This window comes from Barbus barbus, assembly GCF_936440315.1.
Source record: "Barbus barbus genome assembly, chromosome: 19".
NCBI classification, from domain to species: Eukaryota; Metazoa; Chordata; class Actinopteri; order Cypriniformes; family Cyprinidae; genus Barbus; species Barbus barbus.
This window is the reverse complement of record NC_136747.1, coordinates 24370916-24380629: the sequence shown is the minus strand read 5'-3', so window position 1 is coordinate 24380629 and position 9714 is coordinate 24370916.

Here is a 9714-nt window from a genome sequence, read left to right as displayed (position 1 = left end):
TACATGAAATATATGTATATATTAAATATATAATTTTTTTACAAAAGAAAACGCACACTTTTGAAACACTGACGGTCATGTGACAGCAATGTCAGTGAGGGAATGCAACCATTTCGAATATGATTTTAAGACTTTTTTGTGTTTTTCAAATAAATAGTCTGCATTTATCTGATGAGAATACAGTAATACTGTGAAATATTATTGCAATTCAAAATAATGTCAAGAAACATTTTTTCTTATCAATTTTGAAAACAGTTGTGCTGCTTCATATTTTTGTGGAAACCATGATACATTTTTTTCAGGAGTCTTTGATGAATAGAAAGTTCAAAATAACAGCATTTATTTGAAATAAAAACTATTTTGAAACATAAATTTTTTTTTTACGTAATTTATCAATTTAATGTGTGCTTACTGAATAAAAGGGTTAATTTCTTTTTTTTTTACCCCACACTGAACAGTAGTTTAGAGATGTAGTCATTGCATAATGCATACCTTTTACATATTAATATACATATTCAGTATGCATTAAGCAGTATATCAGTATTCTATTTCAATCCTGCCCTCAGGCACTGTCACTCTTGAACTGATTGACCACACACATGCTCTCGGTCTCCACATGTGTGTTATAGCAGCATTGCTGCTTCTATAGCTTACTATCAGCACTCAAGAAGCCACTGAAAGTCTGACACAATCATTTTGCAGTGTTCACAAATTCTTCAAGTTTTTTGCCTGGTGTCTAAAATCTTTAATTAATGACCAGCTATCCAGATGTTCCATGACAGCCTGAACATGCGTTTTATGAGGACATGATGCATGCTTCAGCATTTCTTCGCTTTAAGCTCATGCTATAACTTTTTCACTATTTCTCGCTTTCTTGTATGCCTTTATAATGGATAAAACCGGTCTTGAAAGCGTGAATGAAGGTGGTGTTGAATAATATATCCTGTAAGATGAAATGCAGATTCTGTCTGGGCCCTGCGGTGATAGCCTTAGTCCTCTCGTAAGGTATAATTACATCACATTTGATGTAACAGAAGTCATTGTGGCTGACATGCCTGTGAGCAAGTCACTTTCATAGACCGTTTTGATGTCATTAGTATTTCCTTTCCCAGAATCCTCCTCTGATGGGGGCAAAGCTGTAAGGCAAGACCTTAATAGTGAGGGAGCTCATGCAAGCCGACACAGATCGACTTCACAGTCGTTTTACAGCCCCTTTACAATCTCCTTTTCTTTTGAGAGCATTCCTGAAGTCTCTGTTGTGCCTCCTCTATTATCAAAAAGTTTTTTTTATAATCCAATAAGGAGACTAAAGCAAAAACAAGTCTGACTAATCTAATATAAACATACAAATGCTTTATTGGTTTTATTATGCAGTATGCCCCATCTGTTAGATGTACTTCAACATCCCTCACAGTTAGTCACCATTTGCTGAGGAAGATTGGGTCTATTTTGAATTTTTTTTGCTGCTGCTATTATTGTTTAAACACACATATTTTGGATGTAAATTGAGGTTTGTTATGCAATACGTCCCATTTGACAGATTTATCTCAACATCCTTCAGCATTAGTCATCAGTGACTCCGACCAGAAACCCGCGCCCACTGAATTCTGCAGAAAACTCTACGGAATTTCAACACCAAGTTCTGCTTGTATTCTTTTATTAGGTATTTTGGTTAATTAATGGTAAGTTTATGTATTATACATCATATTGTGCAATTGGACTTGTGTGTTTTTTTTTCTGGGTTATAATAAAAAAACCTGTGGAAACCCATAGACTTGGATCTAAATCCTAGAATATCAGGTTATTTTTGGCCTTGTAGAAGGTTTGCAAAGGGGCGGAAAATTTCCGGAAAATTTGGAATTCAGAAATTCTGAACATTTTGGAATGTTTCTGGAAATTTACCAAAAAATGTTCCGCCCTTTTGCAACCCTACCTAGTCAAAACATTATAGCATTAAGTTGTGCATGGACAAACAATGCTCACATTTACTTATTTGAATGGATAACAATCTAAATATTTGCAGTTGTTTGTGCTTTTAGCTTTAGTTAATTCTTCTTACGCTTGTGTAATTTTTTTTTTTAACTTTTTTTATTGATTCCTTTTTTTTTTTTTTTTACCATTTATTAACCATTTTTTTTCCTCTTTTGTAATTTATTTTCTTTTTTTTTTTCAATTTTCAATTTTTTTATGCAGATTTGCCCCTATAATCAAAGAAGAAAATGTGACAAAATGAAGTGAAGGACCACTACAGGCAATGCAGTGCCAGAGAAAACTTGGTTTTTGAAGCATTGTTGAAGAACACCACCTTCCCAGATTTTGCAGCAACTGCTCTACCTGCATATGCAACCTTTGTGCAATCAGCCCAGATTTATTCATACAGTTTGAAGTATGATTTGTGAATAATGCTTGTCAGCCAGATGGGATGCTGAGCGTATTTTTAACCAATGTCATACACACACAATCTAACTGTGTTTATGACAGGCTCTCCCTGCAGTAGGGCTCCCCATTAGCAGAATTACCGCCGCTCAACATGTGTTATTAGCTCCTGTGCAGAAATGAAAAAAGGTGCTCGTAACGCCTGAGGCTCAACATCTCCTTTAAACATCAGTCGTAAAAAAGCCTTGCCACCACCCCTCGATTCTCTCGCAGCCAATCGGACGCCAGGAACCAAGACAGGTTGCCCCTTGCAAAAAACCCTTAATGTGTCCCAAAGGTTTGGCATCTCCTGCACAGGTCGTCTTCAGTCAGAGAGGCCCGTGGGCACCACTGAAGACGGACTGGAAGGGGACATCACATCTCTGGGACAAAGGACAAAACTTCTGCATCCTCTCAGACTCTCACATCCCCATTAAGAGACAAAAACATGGCTCCTCTCCTCAGCTTGAGCAGGTAAGATCTCAAACACTGGTGACCCTCATGAAAGACATGGAAAAAGACTTAAAACACTTTCTTGTGGCTATTTTTGGGGAATATTTCTCTCTGATGAGTTGCTTTGAGCCTTTGTTGAACTCCTGGAGTGTTTTTAAAACACTAAGGCAGTGTGGAACTTAATTTGGCGTAAAATTTCAACTTCACCCTTTTTAGTGCATTAGATGTTATTATTTAGAGCCTTAACTGCATTTTGTGTTCTGTTGGTGTTTTTATCTTTGAGTTTTCAAGGCAGGTTCTTCTCTATTTGTGCAGTAAAGATAAAATGCTTCCACCATCAAAGCATTTTTATTTAAGATTTTCCTTTCTTCTATGCACCTTTGTAATTATAGTTTAGAAGAAAGTTGAGGAGGAAGTTCCCTCAACATCTGGATGAAAGACAGCAGTTGGTTTGTTCAGGAAAACAACAGTTGCCTAGCAGGAAAATCACACGTCCCAACACACATCTGATGATATTCCCCATATTTCAGTGTGTTTGTTGATATATTCTAGATGAATATGTCAGACACATTAGGCCACATGATAGCTACTCAATTGAATTTTGTTTTATAGGATTATCATGGTCAGAGTTCCCATGATCATGGAAAAAATGTAAATTGTGGCCTGGTAGAGTCATAAAAAGGCGTCAAGAGTCTTGAAAAAACATTAGGTTTTGAAGCAAATACATTTTTATAGTTATGTTTGATTTTAAAATATTAGAAAATGCTTTTTGGTGATTGAAATTATAATTCTTTCTCCCTTTCTCTTTCTCTTTCTTTTCACTTGTGAAAATTCATGAAAATTGTTTGGTGCCACAGATTTGTAAGAGCATTTACTTTGCATGGTTCTTTGTAATTATTTGACCAGCTTCTGATCACAAGCATATGAGGGAATGAAGAGTATACATTTACAGGCAAATATAAATTTACTAGCCAAATTCAAATCTGAAACCCATACCATATCTGTTCTTTATAGCTCATGCTGAGTGAGTCAGATGTTATATAAATCGTTCAGTTCCACCTCAGTTTTGGTATTTTTACGCTGTTGCTGGTCACAAATCTCTTGTACTATGATTAATCAGCAGCTTGTGATTTCCGGAGCCTTCCCTCATACGTTTGTCCTGATGACGGCTGTGAGTGGGAGGAGATATTCCTCCCTGCATGGATTACGAGTGTGTCAGCAGAACCAAATCCAAGATTTCGATAACGCTGCCTCCTAATCTCAACTTCACCCACTACTGTATGAGAATCAGACAAAACCTGCGCTATCAGATGCTCTCAGATGACAATACCATACTGCCTTCATATATAGTGAATAATAGGAATAAATACTAAATGATTACCATATTATCTAGGTAAATGATACCATGGTACTCCCAAGGTTAATGTTTACAGTATTTATTTACTTACTTATTTTATGATATGCATCTTTAGTCTTTGAAAATAATATTTTGAAGTGTTTGGAGAACTGTGATCACTAACCACCATTTTGTACCATTCTACCAAGTTGTTCTCACAAAAACAGTCTAGGTCACATTTTTCCCCAAAATCTAAAGGATAAAATTATATATATATATATACATATATATATATATATATAGAGAGAGAGAGAGAGAGATCAGTTTTTTTTTTTCTTGCATTATTTTAATATTTTTAATTTGCTTCAGAAAGGTTTTTTTTTTTTTTATGTAACTTTATTTTTATGGTAATTAAAGCACATTGTAGCCACAAATTCTAATTACAGTAATGTGTGAGGATGTTCAGTTTTGATTTAAATAGTTAAATAAATAAAAAATGAAATCCAAAAATGAAGTAAAATATATTTAATATATATAAAAAATGTCTTACATGCATGTGTGTGCATATATGTGTGTGTGTGTGTGTGTGTGTTTATAATATATATATATATATATATATATATATATATACACACACACACACACTATTATAATTTATGTTATATATTTTTTTAAAATAGTTTATTTTAATTTCACTAACAACTCAATTTAAGAGTCGTAACTGTCATATAAAGGAGGGAAGGTTGGGAATACTTTAATTAAGGCACTGTGAGTGTTCAGGAAAGCTGCCAGGGAATCTGGCTCACACACCAAAGCCACCACAGCTTGGGGGCCACTACCATATGTGTGACACACATGGACAAACACACACACACACACACACACCTCTTTATTGTTACGTTATAGTGGATTATTTCCCTTCATATGCATATGCTCGCTTTTATTTCTCTCTATGGCCATGAAAAATCACTGATCTGAAGTTGTATAATTATCTGTATTGTGCTCTCATCCTTCTGTTGCATTATTCTGTCATCTCCACACATGCTTCTGCCTCAACAGCTGCAAATGAAAAATACAAGCTGTTATTTTTGTATAATAGAACAATTGCTTGCAAAGCAAACCCATTTGTCAAAGGAGTGAGATTAAGCAGAGAGGATCATTTTGACAGTCCTAACAGGGTGTATGTGAGTTGCACTGGATATATAAAAGTATAATATGCCATTCAAAAGTTTGGGGTGAGTAAGATTTTATATTCTTTGATTAAAGAAATTAATACTTTTATTCAGCAGGGATTCAACAAATTGATCAGAACTGACAGTAAAGACATTGTGTTACAAATTATTTCTGTCGCAAATGCTGTTCTTTTGATATTTTTATTAATCAATTAAAAAAAAAATTATCATTGTTTCCACAAAAATACTGAGCAGCACATCACAGGAAAAATTACGTTTTAATATATATTCAAATAGAAAACAGTAATTTTTAATTGTAATAATTTTTCATAATATTACTGTTTTTACTGCTTATATCCTAAATGTTTGAACAGTATTTCATGCTTTCCAAACCTGTAAGATATAGTTAATACAATAAGGCATACAACATATTTGTGTGAGAAACAGACTGAAATGTAAGTTATTATTGACTCAAAGTTGTTATTCAGATCTTGGCATCGGCCTAATCACATTCATGAGATTTCATCAGACAAGTTCTGGTGTCTCAGTCATTTTTTTGAGGCAGATATTTTTAATGAATCAATGTCAGCAAACTCAAACACATAACGACTGACAGGCAGAGAGCTTGCCAAGTTTTGGATGAACGACCAACACATGCGTAGGCTGATGCGTTTGTGCTGCACAGAGAATCTAGTGCTGTCAAAGAGACTGCTCTGAATTATCAGCGCATCTATTTCAGATATCGGTCAGGTAGCTGGACATTTTGTGCATAATATTTGCAAAAAAAAACACCTACAGTGGCTTTAACATGCTCACCATTAGTCTAGTCAGTGGAATGACTCTGCATGTGTCCTGTAGATAGATGGATGGATGGGTGCCAGGGTTAGATGTGCGTCTATGCTGTGGATAGATGGTGCATATTGTATGTCAGTACCTCTGACCCAAGAGAATGACTCATTCATCATTGCTGTAGCAGAATATCTTTCTGTCACCTTCCTCTGCCTCTCTAGCCAATTTAAAGCAACACACACACACACACACACACACAGGGATGCTAGAGTGGACAGGTGGCTCAGGGTCTGATCAAAAGCTCAGTGTCCCTGTGTTCTGCTCGGCTGTTTTCCAGTGAGGAGCTGCTGGGGTTTCTCGAGGGTCTGTGTCTGACTGACTTTAATAATGTGCATTTCAGATTTCAGTGCTGTTAGATTATACTGTTGATATGGTTTGTGTGTGTGTGTGTGTGTGTGAGAGTGTGTGTGAGAGTGTGTGTGTGTGTGTGTGTGTTTGAAAGTCTTATGCTCAGTCTAATTATCATTATAATATGATGATTTGCTCCTCCCATTTATTTACTATTATTATCAATGTTGAAAACAGTTGTGCTGCTTAATTTTTGTTTGTGCAATCAACAATATATTTTTTCAGGATTCTTTGATTTTCAGTTCAAAGAAACAGCATTTTTTTTGTAGAATTTTTGTGCAACATTGTAAATGTCCTTAATGTCACCTTTTTTATCAGTTCATTCCTAAGGAAGAATGAAAGAAAGAGATTTTGACTGAACCCAAACGTTTCTCCAGTAGTGTACATCTGAACTTTTTGATTCAGAAACACCAAACCCAGTGTCAAGCCTCCCATATATAGACACATCTCACCAATATTCAGAATAATAGTTTTACAAGTTCATATTTTGCATTGCTTCTTCCTCAGTGTAGAATAATTGTTTGCATGTATTGCATATATATATTTTTATATTTTGTGAGTGTGAATAGTGCACTTCTCTGTCTCTGGCAGGAGTCAGGTCTGGCGATGGACATTGGCAGGATGTTTATCACGTTTGATTGTCTTCATGTTGCTCTGTGCACCAGCTCTTGCTCGTGAGTATCTTCTCAAAAGACTATTTAATGTGTCCCAGTGATAAAATGCTATCATCCCACAATGCCTTTGTCTTTCTTGTTGTTGTTGTTTTGTTTTGTTTTTTACTTGATGTTTGTCAGGTATCTCAAATGGATATGAGGAATCGATAAATCTGTTATTTTTAAAGATTGATGATTAATTCATATTCTAGTAAATCATTTAGCAGACATTTTATTCAAAGCTATTTCATCCTCGACATCTGCATTGTTTTCCCCATTAGATCTTTATTAAAGGATCAGTTGAAAAGACACAAATCTACCTGAAAATCTGCCCACCCTCAGGCTAAGATGTAGATGAGTTTGTTTCTTCATGTGAATAGATTGGGAGAACTTTAGCATTAAATTTAGCATCACTTGCTCGTTCCTTTGCAGTGAATGGGTGCCGTCAGAATGAGAGTCCAAACAGCTTATAAAAACATCACAATAACACACAAGTAATCCAAACTTATTCTAATGAAAAAAAACATCCCTTGATTTACTCACATCAATCTAAATTAGTTTAGAACTGATTTTCCTGCTTGATCTGTGCATATTTCCCTCCTGATTAAGATGAGGCTATTTTCTTTCACTGGAGAAAGCACTATTATGAATTATGGACTTGTATTTTAGCCAGAAGCAATGGACTAAAGTTAGAATGTCTTGATGGATTTGTTTCTTATAAACATGCAGCTTTTCACTTCACAGGATGTATTGATGTAGATTGCGTGCAAATTATTGTGATGTTTTTATCAACTTGCTTTTATCAGCAAGTGATGCAATGCTATTTTATTTATTTATTTTTAACTATTCCTTTATACATCACTCACTATGTCAGCATTTTACTCAATACTAATAAAGCACAAAAGAGTGTTAAAAATATACAAATATAATTATGATATATACTTTAATTTTAATATACTTGGATAAATCAGTCGAATATAGTGATAACAAAACAGCACCTCACCAATCTCTAGTGATTTAAGACCTGTCATGTGACATTTACAGTTGTTTTGTTTTGACATCAGTGTGTGGTCCTCATTGAATCACTGTGCATGTCTACAATCACGTATAAATGTGTGTGTACGCAGTTGCTCCAATGCTGTGGCTTCAGTCTCAGCTTAGTCCCTCATTTGCGCTAATGGGTGGTTTTAAAATGACACAAGAGGATATGAGGGTTTAAAGCGTCCGGATAAACAGCACTGTGAAAACACAGGAGAATGCCCTTTTTACTCTGGTACCTCTCGCTAGTGCCTGTTTATTTCAGGCTTTCAAGAAGTTCCAGATGTCAGTGCGTCAGCAGATCAAGTCCCTCCACCTTCCCCGCGGCGCTAATTTCATGATTTCCAGCGCTGCAGTTTTGGTCTCCTCTGACTCACAGTTACAAAAACCACTGTGGTGGAACCAGATGGAAATACTGTGGTACCTTTGAAATATACTGTATTTCTGTATGAATACCACAATGTACATTATCAGCAAGGTACTATTGACAAGAATACCATAGTATTATCATCATGGTATTGTTCAAAAATATCATGATGCATATACAAAAATGTATATATCCAACGCTTGAGCATTTCGAAGCTTTCTGAGCAGTCATGTTATATTTTTAGCATTTATTGTTGTTTTTTGGCATCTTTTTAGGTCACAGAACAGTGGAAACAAACTAAACAAATGTTTTAGCATCTTAAATCAGTGTTAGTGATAAGTTGACTTAACTTAAATTTTTTAAGTAAATAATAATTACAAAAAAAATAAGTTAAGTGAACTTGACAAATAACTTTTATAAAAAAATGTTTTATTATTATTTACTTAAACATTTTAAGGCAAGGAGTTTCCTAATTTTTTAAATTAAGTCAATTTATCACTTTTTACAGTGATATATTTGTAATACTTTAAGCATTAAATAAAATAAAATAAAAATGTTTTTATGTATTTTAGGGCAACATTTCTCATTTTAATTTAATTTACATTAAAGTACAAAAATAACAAAAAACAAATAAATTAAAATTAAACATTAAAACCCAATAAAAACTATGTACACACATTTAATTACCTAATAAAAATGACAAAAACACACAACAAAATTACTAAAACTTTAACTAAGATTAAAATGAATATATATAAATGCATCTAATTAAAAAAATTAACAAAAACTATAATATTAATTATTTTAGATTACCATTTATCTAAATAAAATATATCAACTGTACTAAAATTACACTGTGTTGAAAGTTTTTCTTTAACAGACAATTCATATATATGAAGAAAAGAAAAAACAATAGCTAAACAATCAGTGTCACATGTGTTTTCCCATCGTGTACTTACATTAGATTAATACAAATGAGCACAGATGACTATATCTGTCAGTCTGACCTTCTGAAAGCTGTCCTGCAGGCCCACACATGTACACTTACATCCGTAATTCCAGAAAATACTTCCTCACTGTAAT